This window comes from Leucopleurus acutus (genome assembly GCF_964270905.1).
Source record: "Leucopleurus acutus genome assembly, chromosome: 3".
NCBI lineage: Eukaryota > Metazoa > Chordata > Mammalia > Artiodactyla > Delphinidae > Leucopleurus > Leucopleurus acutus.
The window spans coordinates 33,689,484-33,716,417 of NC_139145.1; the positions used below are offsets into that span (position 1 = coordinate 33,689,484).

Sequence of the window (26,934 nt, forward strand, 5' to 3'; positions counted from 1 at the left end):
TTCCACTAAGAGGGTCTGTGAGCTAAGAGCTAAATGGCACAAGAGGAATGGCGTGCAAAGATCTAGGTAAAGAGCATTTCTGTAGAAGGGAAAAGAGAGACCAAGAGAGACCAAAAGAGAGACCAAAGACCCTATGCTCAAACAGAAAGCAGGACAATGGACTGTGGTATGTGAGCATGGGGGCAGATGCCCAAAGATAATGTGAGAAAGGTAGGCATTATGGCTCCCAGGACCAAATACATAACATTACTTATATAGCTTTTGCAAAATATGGATACGTGGGCCCCACCACAGACCAATTAAATCACTATCACTAAAGGTGGAGTCCAGGGTCTGTGTGTGTGTGTGTGTGTGTGTGTGTGTGTGTGTTTTAAAGTTTCCTAAATGATATTAAAATGCAGCCAGCATTAAAAGCCATTGATAAAGAGCTTTGTAATCAGTGATCAGGGGTTATGATTACTACGTGGCGTTTTTCATGAATGTTCCTGGTTAATTTTTCGTGTCTCGGTAACCCATTAAAAGTCCGTGTTCCAGGCATTCCTAATCATCACGTCTTTGCAAAATGCCAACTAGAGACCTGTGCATGCAATAGTTGTAGTGTTGTGCGAGATGCACAAGACAAGGCTGTGATTGTCTTCTGTGAGCCTAAATCTGCTTCGAGTGCACTAGAGAAACAGACTCAGGCTTCTAGGCATATTCCCAATTACATTTAAAAAAAAAAATAAACAAACAGGTGCATGCAAACACCAGCACTTAGCAGCTGGCTGCCATGCATTTCCTCCAGGGAAATGAAGATACTGGCTAGGAATTCTCCAAAGTATTTGAAAAAGAGACAAAGGAAGGTTCTTTTGCTTTGGGGTTAGGAGGTGAACAACACAGGAGCTCTGGACCATGAGAGGGGTCAATACCCCCATATGCTGATAAACATTCACCACGATATTCATCTTGTCAGAGTCCCAGTGATCTCTCCAAGAGGAAAGAATGGCTCCCCCCAGTTTTAAAAGTCAGAAAGCACAAGTACAGGGGAGAGATCTACCAGAGGAAGTTCACATGAAAAGCAAGAGGGAGAGCATGAGCAAAAAACTGTGGTGTTTGGAAATGACTGTTGGCATGTGTTAGAATTCCAAAGAGTCACTCCAGGATTGTTTGAGGTAGATATAGCTGGGACATCTGTCACCACAATGGCAGCCAGGGTTGGTTTTGATAAATTTCTGCGTCATGTGCTCAGTTTAAGAGAAGGCCCTTCCCAACTGGAAGAGAATCATTCTTCAATTGTGGTTGACAGGAACTGCTAGAAGTCCAGGGAGACTTCTGGGTAATAGAGGATAGGAAAAAAAGTTACATCCTTGGTAGTTTATTCCTGAAATGGTGACAGTGGGGCACAAAAGTAGCTGTGAGCACTCCAGACTCACAGTCAACAGTCTTCCTTCCTGTACTGTTCCAACATTTGACCTGTAGGTATGGCTGACCTTAAACAAGGCTTTCAACATCCTATAATATTTACATATGCTTTGATACTCTGATTCTAGCTATCTATAATAGGGTTTTTGAATTTGAACCTGACAAATCTGACATCTGCCACTTACTGTGTGACTCACACAAGCCACTAGCAGGCAAGCTCCATGAGGATGGGGCTTTAAACCTGATTTTTTTATAAGAATACACCACGGAAAAAATTAAAACCAGATCCAAACCAAAATTAAAAAGAACTTTAAAGCCTTTGCCTCCTTTGCCTTAGTTTTTGCATCTTTAAAATGGGAATGATTATTCTATCTCTCTTATAGATTTGTTAAGTATTAAATGAAATAATGCAAGCAAAGTACTTTGTGTGTTGCATAGGAATGGTAAACGTTCAATATTATTAGTTGAGGAAAAATTAGTGTGAGTATAATGCCTTTCAGCAGAATATTGATAATGATAAGATAACTTTGCAATTATCTATAAGATATTTTAACAATAGAAGGGTGATCTCTCAGGCTACCTAACAATCACTATCTTGAGTATATGATCCCAAATGTAAGCTCCAAACTTCAAACTAAGTACCGTATTTCTAATGATAGTTAAAAATTATAACCAGATCTTTGATTCACCTATTTCAGCATCTTTGCTTTGAAAACTCCTCCCCTTTCATTTTGAGCTCAGTCTAGGAAAGAATCAAATCACCATGGTGACAACTGCCCTCTCTTTAGAGCACATTCAAATTTATGTTGAGCTTTTCTTGAATGCTGCTGTGTCTTGCCTTTGAATTGTGTCTTGGAGTCACTCCAAGGTCAGGGGAATTTCTTTATCACTTAAGGTGGCCTTCAAGGATACAAAAGAGCAATTTGGAGTTCATGATCTGGAATGGATAAATTTGAAAATAAATAATTCTATCATATTTGAATCAGGTGAATAATTTACCATGGCCCTCATGTTAAAGAAGTTGTGACTAAGAGCCTCATACAACCAAAATGTATGTATAATATCATTTTTTCCCTAGACTGTCTGATCAAGACATTGACTGAGTATTACTTATTCAGAAAGCTGCCATTCATAATATATAACATCAGCTTGGGTTCTAATACTGATGTGATACAGTAAACAAATTTGGGTCTTTTTGTTTTATATTAAACAATGATGAATTATACTGTGAAAAAAAAAAGTGCTATTTCAATGCTTGTCCAACTTAGGAGAGAGAAGCTGAAAAACAACATGCAGGTAAGGCTGGGTGATGAACTGAAGCTTTAGTGAGTACAGAAGTTATGAGTCTGGAGTGTCCCATGGAGCACTGTGGGAATCAAATGAGATAATGTATGTATGGTTAGTCCTTAGCAGAGCCAACCCATGATACTATATGGTCTCCATATGCTAGCTACTATTAAGTTCCAGAATTTATTATTATTCTTGTTGTTGTTATTGAATTTCAACGTTTGGTCTAAACTATATCTACATTTTGGGGAAATTCTCAATCTGTTTTGTATACATAAAGAACTAATATGGCTCTTCAAAGCAATCCCACAACACAGAGCTTATGGGTAATTAGAGGCAAAATCCTGGATATCCTATAGATACATCTTCAAAATATTAGTCAGTATAGGCAGAGGGGTTTTGACAAAATAGTTAGAACTCACTGCTTTGCAATGAATTTGGGAAGGTGTGATATGGTGTCTCTTATTACAAAATCCCTATAACCTTCCACCCAGTACCCTCACCAAAAAATCACTACCATCTCTTATACCTGAATGAGAAAGCACACCAAAAGCAGAATCATCCTATACTGGCTAATTTCACACGCCCTCATCTGAACCAATGATCTTCAATATTCGATTGACGTAAGGAGGGAGCTTTAGAGCAGTAGACTAGGTAACTTTTCTGAAAGCATTTCCCTTGACAACCTCAGCTTACATACACACACTCACAGACTGTAGTAGAGAATTATTTGTCTCATGAATCATCCTGCTTCATGTCCTGTTAAAATAGTCATGCCATTATGCAGGAGCACCATCTCTTTGCTCTCCATTGCCCTACCAAAGGCCTTTTCCACCCCACTGCTGGCAATCCATGATGACTCCTAACAGTTAAAACTGAATGGGTCCTGGGACTTCCCTGGTGGTATAATGCAGGGGGTACAGGTCCAATCCCTGGTCAGGGAACTAAGATCCCACATGCCGTATGGCGTGGCCAAAAAAACCCACTGAATGGGTCCTTTAAGGAAACTCAGTGGTCGGTGACATTTCTTTCCTGAAGCCCCTGTAGTCATATCCTCGTCCCAGGAGGGACATCTGTGTGTACTCTGGGGCTTCTGGATCAATTTAATATCTCAATCTGTGATACCAATGATTCGTCTGACAGTGGTGGGTCTCCGAAACACTACTATAGTGACACTGGTGACCTCACTGAAGCTCATATATCTACTACATTTTCAATTAATTCACTTATTCTCTCTATGCCAATCCCATCAAAGTTCTTAGATGTAGTAACACAAATATGAAATGAACTCAGGGAAGGACCCTCAGCAGAAAGAATTCACTCATTCATTCAGACACTATTTACTGAGCACCTATAATGTCCCAAGCAGCTGGTTAGGCTTTGGGGATTTAGTAATAAGGAAGCCAGACACAGTGGCTGCCCTCTAGGAACTTAGTTTCCTAAGGAGAAAAGCCTGAATCCAGTTGGCTATTCCAAAAAGGTTTCCTGAACTTAAATCACAAAAAGAAGTGGCCACTGAGAGTCCTCACCCAAATGCTGTGGTTTAGAGAAGAGATTCCCCAATAATTGTCTACAGAAGAGTGCTGCCTCCCCGACCCACATTTTCATCACTTCGTGGCGGAATGAGCAAAAGGAGACCTTCACTGACCTTATATTCCACGAATTCTCTATGTAAACCCTCTGTTCTGCTTACAGTGGTTCCTCTGTGGAGTTTGCTCGCTCCATTTACTTTTTGCCAGCTTCTTACACCGCAATATTTCCCAACCATATTTCCATCATTACCATCCCAATGGCCACCCTCTCACACCATCGGCATTATTTCTTACTATTTGTACATATCTTGATAAATTTTTGTTTTTTAAACACACTATTTTAAAAGTTAATGATGAAAGACTTAAGCATAAGAAACGGTATTGTTTGCTATGGCTAGAAGGTAGCTGTAAAAATAAATTTAATTTTTAAAACGTTCCTCATTTCAAACTACATACAGTTAGCTAATGAAAGCTCTGAGTCTGAGCCTGCTAGCTTTTTTTTTCCTAAAAGAGAGAAAAGAACAAGTTTAAGGCAGTTGTTAAAACCTTAGTAGATATAAACTGAGATGCTCCTCTTGAATTAATGGACTTATCAGAGAAATCTGAAATGGAAATAACTTCCTCATTGCTCTGTTTCCCTGTTTCACTGTTCTATTAATCACTTCAGTGCCCTGTACCACCAGTGACACTCATTTTGCTTTTTGGGTAATACTGCTATAATAATATGATGACTGTTGTTGCTACTGCTAATGACAATAGTCATAATAATTAAAATAACAACAACAACAAAAATAAAAGTGCTTACTATAAGCCCAGCACTGTTTTATGGATTTTTACATTTTCACACGGAATAACTAACTGACTCTTCCTAACAGCCCATGAGGGAAGCACTTATACACATGGGAACCTGGAGTCCTTGAAAGTTTAGTAACATGATCAAGCCTGCCAAGTTTAAGAGTAGTCACTGATCAAACCTCAGCTCTAAGTCAGACAGACCTTGTTTCCAGCTTCATCATTGACTTTGCAACCCTGGGCAAGCCACTTTGATGCCACTTTGCAGAAAAAACTGAAACTTTGAGAGGTGACAATTAAATTATGTTTTTTCCACTATTACTTAGATGGGAATTCACCTTCTTGGGTTCCACTGAGATGACCTTTCTTATTTCATGTAATTCTTAATTGAAAAAAACTAATTCGTGAAATGTTTTATATGTGTGTCTTTTAAGAGTATAGTATGTTAAATGTGGTAAAAGTTTGTAAGTCTTTTTTGCTTTCTAAAAGGTTCAATTACATTCCAAGTATAAGTTGGTGCTTTAAAAGAATGAAAGAAGTGATATGAAATTCAGAGGTAAGAGTTATCATTGTAGTTATCATCGTGGGCAGCACGCATAAGGGAAAGCACCAGAGAATGGATGGCACAGAATGAGCCGTGAATAATGGCTGGGGATTTGATAGGCGCACAGCAGAATAACAACAAGGGCTGCTTACTGAGGGCCTATTACACACCACCTACTGTGCTAGACTTTCACTGCAACCACTTCAAAACATTTGCCACAATGTTAGCCAGGAGTCGACATCATCTCATTTTACAGATAAAGAAAGTGAGACTCAGATATTAAACATGCTTCTCAAGGTTAAATAGCTAACGCATGACAGCAGAAGGCTTCAAGTACCACTCTCTTCCTCCCCTTCTTCCTCCTCCTCCTTTTTACTGAATTCTTATGCCAGTGTTTGCATTATGAGCTTTCAGGCTTTATTTGAGCATTTCTTTTCCAGATTGGGTTCAGAACCGAGGCAGTTGGACTGCGTCTGACTTAAGAACCAGACTGGGTCTGACTTAAGCTGGACTGGGTCCAGGGTGAGGCTTCAGGTGAATAAAATTTTGTTTTAAGGCTGAACAAGTAGGTTAACCTTACCAAAGATAATCTTGCATTACAGTAACCACAGTGGAGAACTTTCAACCATTTTAACGTAAGCTAATCCATTTATGAGGTGCCCTAGAGAAAAAGGAGTCTCAGGTAGGCACTCACTGCAAAGGGTAGAGGGAAAATTATTATTCCTTCCTCTATAGTTTCTGGTGACCAGAATGAAACTTAATGGGACACCATATTCACTCCAGAACCTAGACGGGATCCTGGGAAAACTGGCAGAAGCTGGCAAAGGGTGAGAATTCTTTCCAAAGTCAGCTGTCCCAGACCTGTATCTTTGGTGTCTAGTCAAGAGAGGAAGGTAAAATTTCATAGAGTCCTGAAACAGGACAGAAGGAGGCAGGGCACAACCTTTAAAAGAATGACATAGCCATTGAGGATATGACAAAAACTGGTTAGGACCAACTACGTCCACGATGGCAGAAGATTTGACTTGCAGTGGACCTTGAGCCTCATTATACACTCATTATAGTAGATCTGCATGCTACATGACATACTCACAGGCAACAGACAGTTCAGAGGCCAAACATAAAAGGCCAAAAAGTGGGCGGTGGCCTGATTTCTAGGAATCCCCGCCCCTTCCCTGAATAGTTGGAATAATCCTCCCACTCATTAGCCTATGAAATTACCCAGCCACCTCATATTTTGGGGCCTCTGGCCTTCTTAGAGGACCCACACTCTGTCTGTGGAGTGTGTTTCTCCCATGGCCCCTCTCACTTTCTGAGACGACCCCGTGCCCTGGGGGCCACTCTTGTGTTTTGAGACATTCTGTCTATGGAATGTGCATCTCTCTAAATAAATCCACTTCTTACTTATCACTTTGTCTCTCACTGAATTCTCGTCTGCAACAAGACATCAGGGACCTGAGCTTCATTAAATCCTGAGACCAGATGTGTGATCTCAATTAAAAGACGGAGGGTTCAAGTCGCAATCTGGGTTGGGTGGTTTCAGTCCCTTCCTTTCCAAGCTTGGATTAGCAGGAAAAAACATTGATTATGGATCCTGTCTCTCCCAGGGATGCCTACTGCCTCTTGTTTATTTCATTTCATGTCCAGAGAACTTGATTTGGCAACTGGGAGGTTGAGGGGCCCCCAAATATGGCCAGACAGAAATGCGGGTTGCACTCTGTCTGTGGCCTGGTTCTACTGAGTGTTGCCAGCTCTCAGGGGAACTGAGTTTTTCTTTCTTATGTCTATCTTTGAGATATGGCTCTGGATCTTGGGAGGCCAATATCCTTTGCATCCTCTTTGGGGACTCCTCTTGTGTTCACAGCGTTGTTCAATACTGCCAAGAATATTTATTGTTTGCCCTGGCTGAAACCTGACAAGATATTCAAAAGGACTTTTTTCAAGTGGCCTTATGTTCAGAAGTTTGTCAAGTTGGAAGTTGATATTCAGAGCCTTATAGGAACTTTCTTTCAGGCCTTCTTCCCAAAGCTAAAATGATACTACGTATCCACAGGGAAAGAAAAGCATTCTGAAGCTACTGTGGAAGAATTTACTAAAACATTCCAAAGACACCCAGCTCTAAATCTAGAACACGGGAATCTTTTGAATTCCATCTTAGCTGAAGATCTTCTTCCTGATATAAAGAAGCAAATTGAGCATAATGTAGTTGGATGGCTGGGTCAGCTTCTGGATATCATTCAGGTTACAACCCAATTCTTTGAGAAACTAAAAACAGTTTTATTTGTCTTACAAATCTAGTGTTTACAAGAACAGAAATGTGACTATAGAAAAAATTCAAAGCCCACTTATCCTTTTTACCAACCCCAAAGCCTCCCCCATTCAACTGAAAGGCCTACAGATATTGTAAAAGTCTGAATTTAGGAAACAAAATCCCTTTTCTGAGAAACTTAAATCCTTTCTCTGTGTTCTCTGAGATGTAAATGCTCTACCTGGTCTTCTCTAGGAACCCAGAGCCATCTCTTGAAATGCAAACTTCAGGAAGGTAATTCTTATTAGAAAAAAAAAAAAAAAAAGAAGCTATTTGGGAATTAGGTGAATGAAAATTCTTAAAAGTCTTTTCCACAAATATTAGTAAAAGCTTTAGCCATCTGAGCAGATAACCTTAACTTATTCTATGTGCCAGAAACACAATTTAGATTCAACTGTTCTTCTATAAGCTAGTGAGTTTTGCATTATTTTATTTGTCTCATGGCTAAAATTTTAAAACAAAAGCTGTAAGATCTCTGAGTTTGTCTGTAAGTTTATATATGTCTATGTATATATGTTATAGATGTGTGATATTTTTTCTACCCCCAGATGATATCGCCAAATTTAATTTGTAAATAGTTCTATTTAATTGTCTCAAAGACAAACAACTGCTTATATAAATCAAGTATACTCTCAGAAATATAGAAACTAACTAAACTGTTTTTCATGTTTCATGATCTAGGATAATCTTCAGAAAATAAAAGCTAGTTTAAGTTTGTTGGCTTAATTAAAACAGGCATGTTTTTAGTGTTATCAACATTAAACATACTACTTTTATTCTATCTTGGTTACTAACATTCAAATAAGCTCACGTTATCTCGGTTACAGAATTTATCAGCAAGAAAGAAAACTTAAGATTATGGTCAGGGGCTTCCCTGGTGGCTCAGTGGTTGAGAGTCCGCCTGCCAATGCAGGGGACACGGGTTCGAGCCCTGATCCAGGAAGATCCCACATGCCGCGGAGCAACTGAGCCCGTGCGCCACAACTGCTGAGCCTGTGCTCTAGCGCCTTCAAGCCACGGCTGCTGAGCCCACATGCCACAACTACTGAAGCCCGTGTGCCTAGAGCCCATACTCCGCAGCAAGAGAGGCCACCGCGATGAGGCGCCTGCGCACTGCAGTGAAGAGTGGACCCCGCTCGCTGCAACTAGAGAAAAGCAGCGAAGCAGCAACAAAGACCCAAAGCAGCCAGAAACAATAAATAAATTAAATTAAATAATAAAATAAATAAATTTTTAAAAAAAGACTATGGTCACCTGTTTAATGCCTCATGAAATTTTCATTAGTAATCTAAACATAATTGTTAAGAATAAGTAAATAAGTAGATGTAAATAAGATAGAAGTTTATAAATAAACTTTTCAACAATAATTATGCTTTATGGCATGTCAACTTAAATATACTTTCCAAAATCTTTTTGGTCACTTGAAACCTTAATGCTCTACAGTCTTAAGATGGGGTTACATTCCAATAAGCCCACTGTAAATTGAAAATATAAGTTGAAAATGCATTTAATACCCTTAACCTACCAAACATCGCAGTTTAGCTTAGCCTACCTTAAATGTGTTCAGAACACTTACATTAGCCTATAGTTGGGCAAAATCATCTAACACAAAGCCTATTTTATAATAAAGAGTTGAATGTCTTGTGTAATTTATTGAATATTGTACTGAAAGTAAAAAACAGAATGCTGGCACGGGTATAGAATGGTTTTAAGTGTATCGGTTTTTGACCCTCATGACTGAATATCTGACTGGGAGCTGCAGTTCACTGCCTCTGCCCAGCATCACAAGAAAGCATCGTACTACATGTATCAGCCCGAAAAAAGATCAAAATTCGAAGTACTGTTTCTACTGAACGTGAATCTCTTTTGCACCGTCATAAAGTTGAAAAATCTTAAGTCAAACCATCGTAAGTCAGGAACCATCTATACAGAGATAAGTTAAACGATGACTATTCAATGAATATCTAGATAATTTCCAAATAAGATAAAATATTGAAACATTAATTACTGAACATAGGTGTATCCACTTTCAACTTCTTTTTACAGAGGAACTAAAGATATTTGTAACTCTGAAATCAAGACTCCTGGCACAGAGCAGTGAAAACTTTGAATCACCCGATGCAGGTTTCCAGCTGAGATGGAACAAGGCAACTGCCTTGTGGTGTCAGTGCTCATATTATAAATAAGCCTTTTTCATTGTCTCCATAGTGTCACATTTTTACATTTTTGTACATGTTGCTGGTGATTTTGCTATTTAAAATGACCCCTGGACTTCCCTGGTGGCGCAGTGGTTCAGAATCTGCCTGCTAATGCAGGGGACATGGGTTCGAGCCCTGGTCTGGGAGGATCCCACATGCCGCAGAGCAACTAGGCCCATGAGCCACAACTACTGAGCCTGCGCGTCTGGAGCCTGTGCTCCGCAACAAGAGAGGCCACGATAGTGAGAGGCCCGCGCACCGCGATGAAGAGTGGCCGCCGCTTGCCACAACTAGAGAAAGCCCTCGCATAGAAACGAAGACCCAACACAGCCAAAAATAAATAAATAAACAAATGTGGGGTTTAAAAAAAAAAGAATATTATTTAAAAAAATAAAAAATAAAATGACCCCCAAGCATTGTACTGAAGTGCTGTCTAGTGATGTAAGTGCAAAAAGGCTGTGATGTGCCTAATGGAGAAAGGACATGTGCTAGATAAGCTTTGTTCAGGGAGGGGTTATAGTGCTGTTGTCTGTGAGTTCACTGGTAACAATCAACAATGTATATTAAATAAGAAGTCATTTTTTTTTCTTTTCTTCTTTCTTTTGTTTTTAAACAGAAATACACATAAAACAAGGTTACATATTGATCTGTTGATTGATAAAAATGTGGCGACCACAGGGTTGCACTTACTTAATCCTCTATTCCCCCTAGGAGCAGTGGTTCAGCATTTGCTAATTCAGTGTTTTAGACAGCTTTATAGAACATGACTACCACAAATAAGGAGACTCAGCTGTATTTATTTATTTTCCCTATGCTCTTGATATTTTATTCTTTGTATGACTATGATCTTGTATTCTTACATTCTTTATTAAGATGCCTTACTTTTGCAACCCATTTTCTATGGAACTGGGTATGATATGCATGAACACAACACACACGCGCAAATATCCATTTAAAGACCTTGACTATAATCTTTTGACTTATTTATAATTTATATTATGTATCATGGTATTTAATTTATATTAAACTGACCTTTTTTTTTTTTTTTTTTTTTGCGGTACGAGGGCCTCTCACTGTTGTGGCCTCTCCCGTTGCGGAGCACAGGCTCTGGACACGCAGGCTCAGCGGCCATGGCTCATGGGCCCAGCTGCTCCGCGGCATGTGGGATCTTCCTAGACCGGGGCATGAACCCGTGTCCCCTGCATCGGCAGGCGACTCTCAACCACTGCGCCACCAGGGAAGCCCTTAAACTGACCTTTTAACAATATATCTTTATGTTTTAGTTTTTCAGTCAAATTGAACTCATTCACTTATTTTCCTTTCTTTACTCAACACCTTGTTGAGATGCTTGGTTTTACTCAAATTCTGTTCTATTTGTTCATCCTGTTTTGCATATTTCTGAAGATACAATAAGCAGCTATAGGATACTTTTCTTCTTTTTGTAACTGTAGTATAATAGTAAACAAAGTCATTCAAAGGTATTCCATGTCAATTTTCCAAATGAGCTACTTAAAAATTTAAATAGCATTTTATAATTTTCTTAGTCCACGTTACAAATATCTCCCTGATATATATTGATACATTCAGGGACATGGAAACCAAAATCTGCACCCAATGATGGTTGGCAAAAATGCTAAGTACATTAGTCCCACTTCAGCATAAGTGAAAACAGCAGGAATTTAAACAAGACAATCCGTAATTTAGAAAGTTATGTAACTCTTTATAATAAAACATATGGTTTTCTCTAGAATAATCCCATATTTTTGCTGGTCAAAAAATGTTCAATCAGTGGATCAGTATCTGGAGTAACAGATTGGACCCAAAAACTTGGTTCCCTTGAACAAAATATTTAACCTCTTGGACCGCAGATTTTAGGATTAAATAAGACTTTGTTTTTATGTTAAATAAAATAATTTATATTAAGGAGAAAACATGTTTTAAATGTGGTACATGGTATGCATTTACTAACTGTTCCTTTCTACTTTTCATCTATTCATAATTGTTATATTAAAACACCACAAACATCATATATTCGTTCTGGTTATATAAGTTCTACTTTGTTCTTTAAATTTTCAAGAAAATATTTTGTGAAATATATAATATTGCATGACTGTATGTGAGAGAATGTGAAATATTTAAAGAAAACCTGTTGTAAGTCTCACGATGTTAAGAAGCAACTCAGGCATGTAATGCAGGGAAAAAAAAAATTCAAAATGTACTCATCTTAAAGGTTAGATGTTGAGTATTAAAGGGTGTTTCTCTGCAGGCAAAAAAAGCAAAGGGGAAAAAATGAGCTTAGTGTAATACTTTCAAAATGATGCTAATGATTTCAGTTCTTATATAGAAGTGGATTTGAAACTAGAGAATAAATGTGTTAATCTTATTTTTTTAAAGAGACGTGGTCACATATATTCAGTACATACTGATTATTACGAACTCTTTAAATGGGAAGGAAAGTGAAAAATGTCACTTGCTTTCTATTGATGGGGAATTAAATCCACACCTCACCCACTGCCGATGTGTAGCTGAAAACACAGCCTTCATGTAGATCTGTTGATTTTCCCAAATTTCCTATCTAAAGTAGGGTTTCATTTCAATAATATTGGAAATCAAGAAACAGTCGTTCTGTTTAGCCCTTATCAAAGGCAATCTTTCAAAGTATCACAGTTTTTTCTATGATTTTTAAGTTGCCTTCTCTTTCATCTTCATTTTTAAAATAGTGAAAAATAGCCAAAAAGCATGTTTTAGTGATGATAAAATCACAGCTTGCATTTCATCCTAGTCTGGTTGAAAGCACATACGACTGTCCTAGAACTATAAGAACCTCCATTTAAATCTCGTGTTTTCTATCAATCCACCATCACCATGGAGTAAAAACCATTTTATATACTACCAGCGAAGCAAAAGGAGCCACATGGAAACGTTTAAGGTAGATCCCTGGCCAGAAAAGCTGTATACTTTATTCTGCCTCTTATGGGCAAAGAGAGTATCATTTAAACTTCAGGCATAAGCCTAAGTTGAAAAGAAAAATAGCCATTGATGGTCTAGGAGGAAAGTGAAAACCTGGGCAAACACCAGCTTATATTTATAAAGCCTCCTATTGTCTGGGAAAGCTACTCTCACTGATTCTATTAGGGCTGCAAATGACACTCTGAATGAACAGCAGAGGGCAGAAGCCTTGCAGAGTCCTTTTCCAAGTAGGTGGGTATTTCTTGAGAACAGGTTCAACAGAATATAAAATATGATGCCAGAGAGTTATTGTGAAGAACTTCTTTTCAAAGTTAATAGTAGTTTTCTGAAAACTAAGCCTGGCCTCACTGACTGGTTTGTTATTCGGCCAAAATTCAAGGCATTTTTGGTTGCAATAGTCAATTACCAAAGTACTGCCCTAACTAAAATGATGGCAAAACCTAACGAGAACTTTGAGAAAGCGTAATGAACTTTCAGGCCAGCACGTTAGGCAGATCACTGAGATTTGGAGACCTGCTTTCACTATCAAGGAAGTTCCTAAGACCATGTAGCCTTTTCTCCCTCTTCCCACATCTACATGCTACTCTTCATTATCCTCTGCCTGACCACCATGTACCAAAGATCCATCTTCTCCAGAAAACCTAATCAAAAGGTTATAAGCTTTTTAGATGATAAACTTAGGATGATGAGCAAGAAAGGGAAAAACAGGGGACAACTGCTGGCTCTAACAAAGTAAGGAAAATCCTCTATGAATCCTAAACACAGGCCTCCTTCTCCAACGCAGGATTCATTCTTCTAGGTCCTGCCCCACCAAACTCACCTCCTCTAACTCTGCAGTGTTCTCCTCTGTTACTTGCTCTGGGAGAGGACAGATGGGCTAGCATGGATATGTCAGAGTCTTAGCTTTGTTTCACCATACGCCCTCCTGTTTCTTCCAAAATTAACAGCTCTGCATTTATAATGGATTTGCAACACTTGGTGATATTTCCTTAAGAATAGTAACAATGATGGACCCAAGTTTCCAAGACACAAAGTGGAACCGGGAGATGATTCTGGGAGAGGATGGTGCCTCATCTGTGTGTGAGCAACCGTGAAGTCAGAGCTGTGCTCTAACAAAATCAAGTTTTCCTTGTACAACCCAGTTTGGATCTGATCTCCAAGACACTAGGAACAGCGATACTTTAGAGAAAGTAGACTCTAAACTGACTGATTGAACTAAGCTGTCTGATGACTGTATTACACACACCTCCTTCCTGAGGGTATTCCCATCATCACCCCTCCCTTATTCCCATGCCCACTCCCTCAGCCACGTTAGACCTATACTCACTGCCTCATTTTCATTGAAAAAGCTTCTGCAAGCAATAAAAAATATAGAAAAAGAAAAAAGGATTTAATCCAGATACCTTTTCCATTTATCCATCTAATCACTTAAGAGTCTTTACTGGACCTCCTCTCATACCTCATCCTTGGCCACAAAATCTCTATACATACTCAAATTACTGAAATTATTCTGTAACTAATGTTTTAGCTAAGTCAGATGTCCCATTCCCAGATTAGAAGTGCATAATATATTAGTTGTCCCCATAGAACTCATCTATGGGTCAAACTTGGTAGGATTTGACTTGTAAAAGCAAGATCGAAGAAAGTAAAACACCAGAGAAAAATGGATGTAGGAAGCCCAAGAAAGCCTTAGGAAGACATTTGATATATGATGTTAGATGCTGTAGAAATATATTGAGGATGCCAGTTCAGGGACAATAAAAGCAGAAAGGATTTTACTAGGAGCATTAGAAAGACTCGCCAGCTTCCTTTTTGCTTTCTGCCTGCATAGATTAACAACATTAAACAGATCAAGGGGAACAAATTTTTCTATCCAAAAGGTCTTTACACACGGCAATGTGATGCTATGTGGTCCAGCTAATCAAAACCATCACCTTTTATTTCCATATGTACATAACAAATACCAAAAGTGTGGTGGCCAAATTATTCTTAGAGGCTAGGGAATGAGGAATTGGGGGCTGGAGGGGGAGTCCATCCAGGTAGATAAGAACCAGATGCATGAATGAAGAATGGTAAAGTCATTCTTTTGGGTTGGGAGCGAGAGAGACAATCGCAGATTGCAGAGAGAAAATGACAGTACTAATTACTTTTGTCCATAAGGAAAAAAGCAAAAAAAAAAAAAAAAAAAGAAAAGCCAGCTTTCCTGCACAGAGCCAGAAGAGCCCTATTTTGTGCTGTGCATGAAAGCACTTTGGTCAACAATGCAAACAGAACTTGAGGCACAGCAAAACACAAAATTGTAGCTATGATTCCACTCACCAAAATGGTAGATCTTCAGTGTGCAACAGTGAGCTCTACAGGACCGCTCCGCAGCAAAGCTGAGTGATGAAGCAAGCCCCAGACTGCTTAGGCAATAAAAAGTTGGATGTGACTGTTAAAAAAGAAAAGAAAACAGATAAGACTAAAATGAGCACATAAAACAAAACAAAAAAAAAGAATAAAAATGCAAATAAATACCACATATCTTCAAAATGTAGGGAAGCTGGAATTGGGAGCTAAATTAGCTTAATTGTATACCTTACCCTATCGAATATCTTTCAAAAGAGGAACGTAAAACATGGTATAAAACATATTAGTTCAGTTATTTTGACTATAGCACACCATTCCCATTAAGACACAATAGCATACCCATTTGTTATCCTTCAAATGTGATGCTGTTTATAATATTATAACACTGAAATGCACAGTATTAGAATGGGATATTATTTAAAGGCATCTTTCTAGCAATATACAGAGTTTAGGTCTGCTCTTCACATTTATAAATTATTTATTTCATCTTAAAATGTACTGTTTGCTCACCCATACAGTTTGAGCATTATTTCGTCAACTTTTAAATTCAAATACTTGCTAGTTGGTGCCACAGTCAATAGGATATGGGAAGTCCCCTGACTCTAACACAACTTGCTTTGGACAAATGACCTAAGCTCTCCTTAGCTAAAATTTGGATATAACAGCACCTATTTCACAGAAATGTTGTGAAAATTAAACACAATAATCTATCAAAGCACTTAGTACAGTGCCTGGCACACGGCACCCCTACATTACTTGTCAGCTGTCATTGTTGTCACAGTTGTTACCACGACTCCAAGGCCACAGGTCCAAAATCATCAACAGAGATTTTTGGGCTCATTTCCCAATGATTAACTCTTAAAAATTCACACACACCCCTCCCCCTTTCAAAAAAGTCCACAAATTAAGTGAATTTGCTTAAGACATTCGCTATTCATTAGATTCCCTTCTCCCCTGGCAGTACGACTGGGGCAGTGATGGAGACACAGGGAGATTTCTTAAGTTTGCAAAGGAATTTCACAAATAATGTAAACATGAAAAGAAAGGTCAACAAAGAGAAACAACAGTTGAAAATGAATGGTTCTGATTTCCCAGCTCTGTTCGACTCATTCTCATTCCCTGAGTACTAACGTAGTCATCCACATGTCAAAAGGAGCCACCCCCCACCAATCAGCCAACCCAGGTAGGTTCCCAGGCAGTGCTGGTGAGCAAGAGAGGGGCCAGTCTGACTGAGCCCATCTCCAGTGCCCAGATGTGGCCACAGCTGGATACCACACTCCTAATCACCTTCCTCCCAAGGGAAAGTATTATTTTCAGACTGATGGCTCTATCTTCCCTGGCCACTCTGAAAAGCCTTCCAGCCCTCCACAAAGACTCCTGGTAGGATGTAATAAATACTGGGTGCTAGCTTCCTGATCTTCCAGACAGGAAGAGGGCTTGCCATAGAGCAATGGAGAGCACAGAACTTAAATCACAGCGGACCTGAGTTTGAATTGTGTCTCTATCACTAATAAGTACAATCTCATACAAGGTTCCTCAGACCCTCTGAGCCTCAGTCTACTTATCTGTAAGATGGGAGCAGGGGCAAAACTCCTACAACACAAATTTGAATAAGGAAAGAAAATGTTTCCAGAACACAGCAGGCATAAAACAAATGTTCATCGCAATTTTTGCTTTCCTTGCTCTGCTATCTTGCTTATTTTGGTACATTGATAGTCTGATTATAAGGAAATGATAGAATTAGAATTGTCTGATCAAAACTATGTGTCTTTAAAAGACAAACTGACAAGACTACACAGAATTATAAGACCTTGTGTCAACTTGCTTTGTTTTTATTTTTTTTCCAAGTTTTCAACCTGGCAATCACAGCCCAGCAAAGCAATACAGTTCTTTGATTTCCTCCTTAGAAACTCCGCAGCCTTTATTGTCTTTATATTGTACAACTTTAGCACTTAATTATATCCTACCTTGTAATAATTAGGTGTCCTTATAATCAAGTCTGTTTACTCACTTGTGCAGTTCTGATCCTTTAATCTCTCTTGAATATTAGTTTTTAATGCTAATAAGAGCCACAATTTAACAATTTTATTACTAAATAAAACTGAGAGAATATTTTGAAGGTTCACTAATGGGTTGAATCTAAACCTTACTTTTATAATTAGGAATAGTACCAAGTCATAAAAGTAAGCCTCAACAGTAGAAACACATGCTTTCCCATGGACTAGTTGTACAGCCTTGAACAGGTCACTGACCTTCATCTTTGGACCTGTAAATAAGCCTGCACTTAAGTCAAATATTTGTTTCAGCTAGATCACAAGTTTATTTTAAAGAGAAGTTAGGAATTCTCTATAACAACAAGACAGCTGTTAATTTTAGGCAAGAGATATGTTACTGGCTTTGTTACTTCAAATCATGTTAATTATAAATTTAAAAGTCTGTTGCTACAATGTAAAATAAAAACAGGCATGGTCAGTGTACACAGTATATTTAATACAGCATAATGATTAATAAATCTCTAGCCTCTACAGTTAAACTGCTGGGGTTTAACATGTGACAAAGACACAACAGCCATGGATTCCAAGACAAATTTCAAACCTCTATGTTCCTTAGACAACTCCTGGGTAAAATAGGGATAATAACAATATCTAATTTACAGGGTTGTTGTAAAGATTACATAGATAATTCACTTAATGACTGGTACATACTAAATGTTAGCTATTATTATGTTTTATTAGTGAAGTAGAATTACATAAAAATCTGCTTTCTGAAGTATCAAATTTACCTCATATTATATGCATTATGAATATTTGCCAGTTGGATAAATGGAAATGATTTTTTGACCAGTATAGTTCACTTATCAAATATTCAGTAACAAATAATACATGCTTTAAAGCAATACATTTACCAAATGTTATTTATTAGGTTTCCGTCTACACTGATATGTCAGATAATGCATATATTGATTGAAATTAAATCTTATTAATTAACTTATAATGAAACTAACCCAACCCAAACTGTAATTTTTTGTTCTAAAATATAAATTTTTGTTAGATTTTATAGACTTTATGTAACTACAATGAAATCTATAGTTTCAAATTTATTTTTGAATATTCTTTTATAGTATCATTGTTTAAAAAAAGGTACAGTTAAATAAAAACAAAGACAGAGGCGTCCGGGAAGATGGTGGAAGAATAAGACGCAGAGATCACCTTCCTCCCCACAGATACACCAGAAATACATCTACACGTGGAACAACTCCTACAGAACATCTACTGAATGCTGGCAGAAGACCTCAGACTTCCCAAAAGGCAAGAAACTCCCCACGTACCTGGGTAGGGCAAAAGAGAAAAGAATAAACAGAGACAAAAGGGTAGGGACAGAACCTGCACTAGTGGGAGGGAGCCATGAACGGGGAAAGGTTTCCACACGCTAGAAGCCCCTTCGCAGGTGGAGACTGTGGATGGCGGAGGGGGGAAGCTTCGGTGCCATGGAGGAGAGTGCAGCAACGGGGGTGCGGAGGGCAAGGCGGAAAGACTCCCACACAGCGGATCAGGGCCGACCGGCACTCACCAGCCCAAGAGGCTTGTCTGCTCACCCGCCGGGGCGGGCGGGGCTGGAAGCTGAGGCTCGGGCTTCGGTCAGAGCGCCGGGAGAGGACTGGGGTTGGCGGTGTAACCACAGCCTGAAGGGGTTAGTGCGCCACAGCTAGCCGGGAGGGAGCCCGGGAAAACTCTGGACCTGCCGAAGAGGCAAGAGACTTTGTCTTCCCTCTTTGTTTCCTGGTGTGCGAGGAGAGGGGATTAACAGCACTGCTTAAAGGAGTTCCAGAGATGGGCGCGAGCTGTGGCTAAAAGCGCGGACCCCAGAGATGGGCATGAGATGTTAAGGCTGCTGCTGCCACCACCAAGAGTACTGTGTGTGAGCACAGGTCACTATCCACACCCCCCTTGCGGGGAGCCTGTGCAGCCCACCACGGCCACGGTCCTGGGATCCAGGGACAACTTCCCCAGGAGAATGCACAGCGTGCCTCAGGCTGGTGCACTGCTATGCCAGCCTCTGCCGCCGCAGGCTCGCCCCGCACTCCGTGCCCCTCCCTCCCCCGGGCCTGAGTGAGCCAGAGCCCCCATATCGGCGGCTCCTTTAACCCCGTCCTGTCTGAGTGAAGAACAGACGCCCTCCGGCGACATACACGCAGAGGCGGGGCCAAATCCAAAGCTGAGCCCCTGGGAACTGTGAGAACAAAGAAGAGAAAGGGAAATCTCTCCCAGCAGCCTCAGAAGCAGCGGATTAAAGCTCCACAATCAACTTGATGTACCTGCATCTGTGGAATACATGAATAGACAACGAATCATCCCAAATTAAGGAGGTGGACTTTGAGAGCAAGATTTATGATTTTTTTCCCCCTTTTCCTCACTTTGTGTGTATGTGGTATGCTTCTGTGTGAGATTTTGTCTGTATAGCTTTGCTGTCACCATTTGTCCTAGGGTTCTATCCATCCATTCTTTGTTTTTGTTTTTAATTCTTTTTTCTTAATAATTATTTTTTAATAACTTTATTTTATTTTACTTTATTTCCTTCCTTCCTCCCTCCCTCCCTCTCTTTCTCTCTTTCTTTTTCTTTCTTTCTTTCTTTCTTTCTTTCTTTCTTTCTTTCTTTCTTTCTTTCTTTCTTTCTCTCTCTCTCTCTCTCTCTCTCTTTCTTTCTTTCTCCCTCCCTCCCTCCCTCCCTCCCTTTCTTCCCTTTCTTCCCTTTCTTCCCTCCTTTAGACAACAAATCATGCCAAATTGAGGACATGGACTTTGAGAGCAAGATTTATGATTTTTTCCCCTTTTCCTCTTTTTGTGAGTGTGTATGTGTATGCTTCTGCGTCAGATTTTGTCTGTATAGCTTTGCTTCCACCATTTGTCCTAGGGCTCTATCTGTCTGTTTTTTGTTTTTTGAATTTTTTTCTCTTAATAATTATATTTATTTTAATAACTTTATTATATTTTCTCTTACTTTGTTTTATTTTACTTTATGTTCTTTCTTTCTTTTACTCCGTCCTTCCCTCCTTCTTTCCTCCCTCCCGCCCTCCCTCCTTTCTTCCTTTCTTTCTTTCTACTTCTACTAATTCTTTCTTTCTACTTTTTCTCCCTTTTATTCTGAGCCATGTGGATGAAAGGCTCTTGGTACTGCAGCCAGGAGTCAGTGCTGTGCCTCTGAGGTGGGAGAGCCAACTTCAGGACACTGGTCCACAAGAGACCTCCCAACTCCACATAATATCAAACGGTGAAAATCTCGCAGAGATCTCCATCTCAACACCAGCACCCAGCTTCACTCAACGACCAGCAAGCTACAGTGCTGGACACCCTATGCCAAACAACTAGCAAGACAGGAACACAACACCACCCATCAGCAGAGAGGCTGCCTAAAATCATAATATGTCCACAGACACCCCAGAACACACCACCAGACGTGGAACTGCCCACCAGAAAGACAAGATCCAGCCTCATCCACCAGAACAAAGGCACTAGTCCCCTCCACCGGGAAGCCTACACAACCCACTGAACCAACATTAGCCACTGGGGACAGACACCAAAACCAACAGGAACTACGAACCTGCAGCCTGCAAAAAGGAGACCCCAAACACAGTAAGATGAGCAAAATGAGAAGACAGAAAAACACACAGCAGATGAAGGAGCAAGATAAAAACACACCAGACCAAACAAATGAAGAGGAAATAGGGAGTCTACCTGAAAAAGAATTCAGAATAATGATAGTAAAGATGATCCAAAATCTTGGAAACAGAATAGACAAAATGCAAGGAACATTTAACAGGGACCTAGAAGAACTAAAGATGAAACAAACAACGATGTACAATACAATAGATGAAATTAAAAATACTCTAGATGGGATCAATAGCAGAATAACTGAGGCAGAAGAACGGATAAGTGACCTGCAAGATAAAATAGTGGAAATAACTACTGCAGACCAGAATAAAGAAAAAAGAATGAAAAGAACTGAGGACAGTCTCAGAGACCTCTGGGACAACATTAAATGCACCAACATTCGAATTATAGGGGTTTCAGAAGAAGAAGAGAAAAAGAAAGGGACTGAGAAAATATTTGAAGAGATTATAGTTGAAAACTTCCCTAATATGGGAAAGGAAATACTCAAGTCCAGGAAGCACAGAGAGTCCCATACAGGATAAATCCAAGGAGAAATACGCCAAGACACATATTAATCAAACTGTCAAAAATTAAATACAAAGAAAGCATATTAAAAGCAGCAAGGGAAAAGCAACAAATAACATACAAGGGAATCCCCATAAGGTTAACAGCTGATCTTTCAGCAGAAACTCTACAAGCCAGAAGGGACTGGCAGGACATATTTAAAGTGATGAAGGAGAAAAACTTGCAACCAAGATTACTCTACCCAGCAAGGATCTCATTCAGATTTGACGGAGAAATTAAAACCTTTACAGATAAGCAAAAGTTGAGAGAGTTCAGCACCACCAAACCAGCTTTACAACAAATGCTAAAGGAACTTCTCTAGGCAAGAAACACAAGAGAAGGAAAAGGCCTACAATAACGAACCCAAAACAATTAAGAAACTGGGAATAGGAACATACATATCCATAATTACCTTAAATGTAAATGGACTAAATGCTCTCACCAAAAGACACAGATTGGCTGAATGGATACAAAAACAAGACCCATATACATGCTGTCTACAAGAGACCCACTTCAGACCGAGGGACACATACAGACTGAAAGTAAGGGGATGGAAAAAGATATTTCATGCAAATGGAAACCAAAAGAAAGCTGAAGTAGCAATTCTCATATCAGACAAAATAGACTTTAAAATAAAGACTATTAGAAGAGACAAAGAAGGACACTACATAATGATCAAGGGATCGATCCAAGAAGATATAACAATTGTAAATATTTATGCACCCAACATAGGAGCACCTCAATACATAAGGCAAATACTAACAGCCATAAAAGGGGAAATAAACAGTAACACATTCACAGTAGAGGACTTTAACACCCCACTTTCACCGATGGACAGGTCATCCAAAATGAAAATAAATAAGGAAACACAAGCTTTAAATGATACATTAAACAAGATGGACTTAATTGATATTTATAGGACACTCCATCCAAAAACAACAGAATGCACATTCTTCTCAAGTGCTCATGAAACATTCTCCAGGATAGATCATATCTTGGGTCACAAATCAAGCCTTGGTAAATTTAAGAAAACTGAAATTGTATCAAGTATCTTTTCCGACCAGAACACCATGAGACTAAATATCAATTACAGGAAAAGATCTGTAAAAATGCAAACACATGGAGGCTAAACAATACACTACTTAATAACGAAGTGATCACTGAAGAAATCAAAGAGGAAATTAAAAAAAATACCTACAAACAAATGACAGTGGAGACACGACGACCCAAAATCTATGGGAAGCAGCAAAAGCAGTTCTAAGAGGGAAGTTCATAGCAATACAATCCTACCTTAAGAAACAGGAAACATCTCGAATAAACAACATAACCTTGCCCCTAAAGCAATTAGAGAAAGAAGAACAAAAAAACCCCAAAGTTAGCAGAAGGAAAGAAATCATAAAAATCAGATCAGAAATAAATGAAAAAGAAATGAAGGAAACAATAGCAAAGATCAATAAAACTAAAACCTGGTTCTTTGAGAAGATAAGCAAAATTGATAAACCATTAGCCAAACTCATCAAGAAAAAAAGGAAGAAGACTCAAATCAATAGAATTAGAAATGAAAAAGGAGAAGTAACAACTGACACTGCAGAAATACAAAAGATCATGAGAGATTACTACAAGCAACTCTATGCCAATAAAATGGACAACCTGGAAGAAATGGACAAATTCTTAAAAATGCACAACCTGCCAAGACTGAATCAGGAAGAAATAGAAAATATTAACAGACCAATCACAAGCACTGAAATTGAAACTGTGATTAAAAACCTTCCAACAGACAGAAGCCCAGGATCAGATGGCTTTACAGGCAAATTCTTTTTTTTTTTTTTTTTTTTTTTTTGCGGTACGCGGGCCTCTCCCATTGCGGAGCACAGGCTCTGGACGTACAGTCTCAGCGGCCATGGCTCACGGGCCCAGCAACTCCACGGCATGTGGCATCCTCCCAGACCGGGGCACGAACCCGCGTCCCCTACATCGGCAGGCGGACCCTCAACCACTGTGCCACCAGGGAACCCCCCACAGGCGAATTCTATCAAACATTTAGAGAAGAGCTAACACCTATCCTTCTCAAACTTTTCCAAAATATAGCAGGGGGAGGAACAATCCCAAACTCATTCTACGAGGCTACCATCTCCCTGATACCAAAACCAGACAAGGATGTCACAAAGAAAGAAAACTGCAGGCCATTATCACTGATGAAGATAGATGCAAAAATCCTCAACAAAATACTAGCAAACAGAATCCAACAGTACATGAAACGGATCATACACTATGATCAAGTGGGGTTTATTCCAGGAATGTAAGGAGTCTTCAATATACGCAAATCAATCAACGTGATACACCATATTAACAAACTGAAGGAGAAAAACCATATGATCATCTCAATAGATGCAGAGAAAGCTTTCGACAAAATTCAACACCCATTTATGATAAAAACCCTGCAGAAAGTAGGCTTAGAGGGAACTTTCCTCAACATAATAAAGGCCATATATGACAAACCCACAGCCAACATCGTCCTCAATGGTGAAAAACTGAAAGCATTTCCACTAAGATCAGGAACAAGACAAAGTTGCACACTCTCACCACTCTTATTCAACATAGTTTTGGAAGTTTTAGCCACAGCAATCAGAGAAGAAAAGGAAATAAAAGGAATCCAAATTGGAAAAGAAGAAGTAAGACTGTCACTGTTTGCAGATGACATGATACTATACATAGAGAATCCTAAAGATGCTACCAGAAAACTACTAGAGCTAATCAATGAATTTGGTAAAGTAGCAGGATACAAAATTAATGCACAGAAATCTCTGGCATTCCTATACACTAATGATGAAACATCTGAAAGTGAAATCAAGAAAACACTCCCATTTACCACTGCAACAAAAAGAATAAAATATCTAGGAATAAACCTACCTAAGGAGAGAAAAGACCTGTATGCAGAAAATTATAAGACACTGATGAAAGGAATTAAAGGTGATACAAATAGATGGAGAGATATACCATGTTCTTGGATTGGAAGAATCAACATTGTGAAAGTGACTCTACTACCCAAGGCAATCTACAGATTTAATGCAATCTCTTTCAAACTACCACTGGCATTTTTCACAGAACTAGAACAAAAAATTTCACAATTTGTATGGAAACACAAAAGACCCCGAATACCCAAAGCAATCTTGAGAATGAAAAACGGAGCTGGAGGAATCAGGCTCCCTGACTTCAGACTATACTACAAAGCTACAGTAATCAAGACAGTATGGTACTGGCACAAAAACAGAAAGACAGATCAATGGAACAGGATAGAAAGCCCAGAGAGAAACCCACACACATATGGTCCCCTTATCTTTGATAAAGGAGGCAGGAATGTACAGTGGAGAAAGGACAGCCTCTTCAATAAGTGGTGCTGGGAAAACTGGACAGATACATGTAAAATTATGAGATTAGATCACTCCCTAACACCATACACAAAAATAAGCTCAAAATGGATTAAAGATCTAAATGTGAGGCCAGAAACTATCAAACTCTTAGAGGAAAACATAGGCAGAACACTCTATGACATAAATCACAGCAAGATCCTTTTTGACCCACCTCCTAGAGAAATGGAAATAAAAACAAAAACAAACAAATGGGACCTAATGAAACTTCAAAGCTTTTGCACAGCAGAGGATACCATAAACAAGACCAAAAGACAACCCTCAGAATGGGAGAAAATATTTGCAAATGAAGCAACTGACAACGGATTAATCTCCAAAATTTATAAGCAGCTCATGCAGCTCAATAACAAAAAAACAAATAACCCAATCCAAAAATGGGCAGAAGACCTAAATAGACATTTCTCCAAAGAAGATATACAGACTGCCAACAAACACATGAAAGAATGCTCAACATCATTAATCATTAGAGAAATGCAAATCAAAACTACAATGAGATATCATCTCACACCAGTCACAATGGCCATCATCAAAAAATCTAGAAACAATAAATGCTGGAGAGGGTGTGGAGAAAAGGGAACCCTCTTGCACTGTTGGTGGGAATGTAAATTGATACCGCCACTGTGGAGAACAGTATGGAGGTTCCTTAAAAAACTGCAAATACAACTACCATATGACCCAGCAATCCCACTACTGGGCGTATACCCTGAGAAAACCATAATTCAAGAAGAGTCATGTACCAAAATGTTCATTGCAGCTCTATTTACAATAGCCTAGAGATGGAAACAACCTAAGTGTCTATCATCGGATGAATGGATAAAGCAGATGTGGCACATATATACAATGGAATATTACTCAGCCATAAAAAGAAACGAAATTGAGCTATTTGTAATGAGGTGGATAGACCTAGAGTCTGTCATACAGAGTGAAGTAAGTCAGAAAGAGAAAGACAAATACAGTATGCTAACACATATATATGGAATTTAAGAAAAAAAAAATGTCATGAAGAACCTAGGGGTAAGACACAAATCTACTAGAGAATGGACTTGAGGATATGGGGAGGGGGAAGGGTAAGCTGTGACAAAGTCAGAGAGAGGCATGGACATATATACACTACCAAACGTAAGGTAGATAGCTAGTGGGAAGCAGCCACATAGCATAGGGAGATCAGCTGGGTGCTTTGTGACCACCTGGAGGGGTGGGATAGGGAGGGAGGGTGGGAGGGAGGGAGATGCAAGAGGGAAGAGATATGGGAACATATGTATAACTGATTCACTTTGTTATAAAGCAGAAACTAACACACCATTGTAAAGCAATTATACGCCAATAGAGATGTAAAAAAAAATACATAATAGCTACTCAATAAATATTTATTGAATTTGGTGCTATTAAAAAAATAAATAAGAAAAATATAAAACAAAGACAGTTAATGTCATTCAAAAGCACATCAAGGGCTTCCCTGGTGGCGCAGTGGTTGAGAGTCCGCCTGCCAATGCAGGGGACGCGGGTTCGTGCCCCAGTCCGGGAAGATCCCACATGCCGCAGAGCGGCTGGGCCCGTGAGCCATGGCCGCTGAGCCTGCGCATCCGGGGCCTGTGCTCCGCAACAGGAGAGGCCACAACAGTGAGAGGCCCGCGTACCGCAAAAAAAAAAAAAAAAAAAAAAAAAAAAAAGGCACATCAAACTGACAGAGCAGTATAAAGCAAGTATACTCCAATTTAAAAACAAACAAAATAAGCACATCAGCCAGTGATAATTGCTGCTTACATGTTGTTCAGCACTGTCCTAGACTTCTCTTTATAAATAAATTCACATGGAATACACAAAATTGTGCATACACAGGACAATGCCATCTATCTATTTTTATTCCAAGCCCTTTTCTCTAACAGAAATACATATTCTAGATTACTGACGGC

At 39.2% G+C, this 26,934-nt stretch overlaps 1 protein-coding gene across 1 annotated transcript in view; it reads right to left on the bottom strand.

Moving 5' to 3' along the window:
- The window catches only part of TENM2 (teneurin transmembrane protein 2), a gene marked incomplete at both ends in the record, with an annotated part of 1,201,679 nt that extends 1,185,986 nt beyond the window's left edge, over window positions 1–15,693 (bottom strand). The window contains one exon of the mRNA XM_082835729.1: window positions 15,352–15,693. The remainder of the gene's footprint in view (window positions 1–15,351) is intronic.
- Window positions 15,694–26,934: the final 11,241 nt, after the last annotated feature.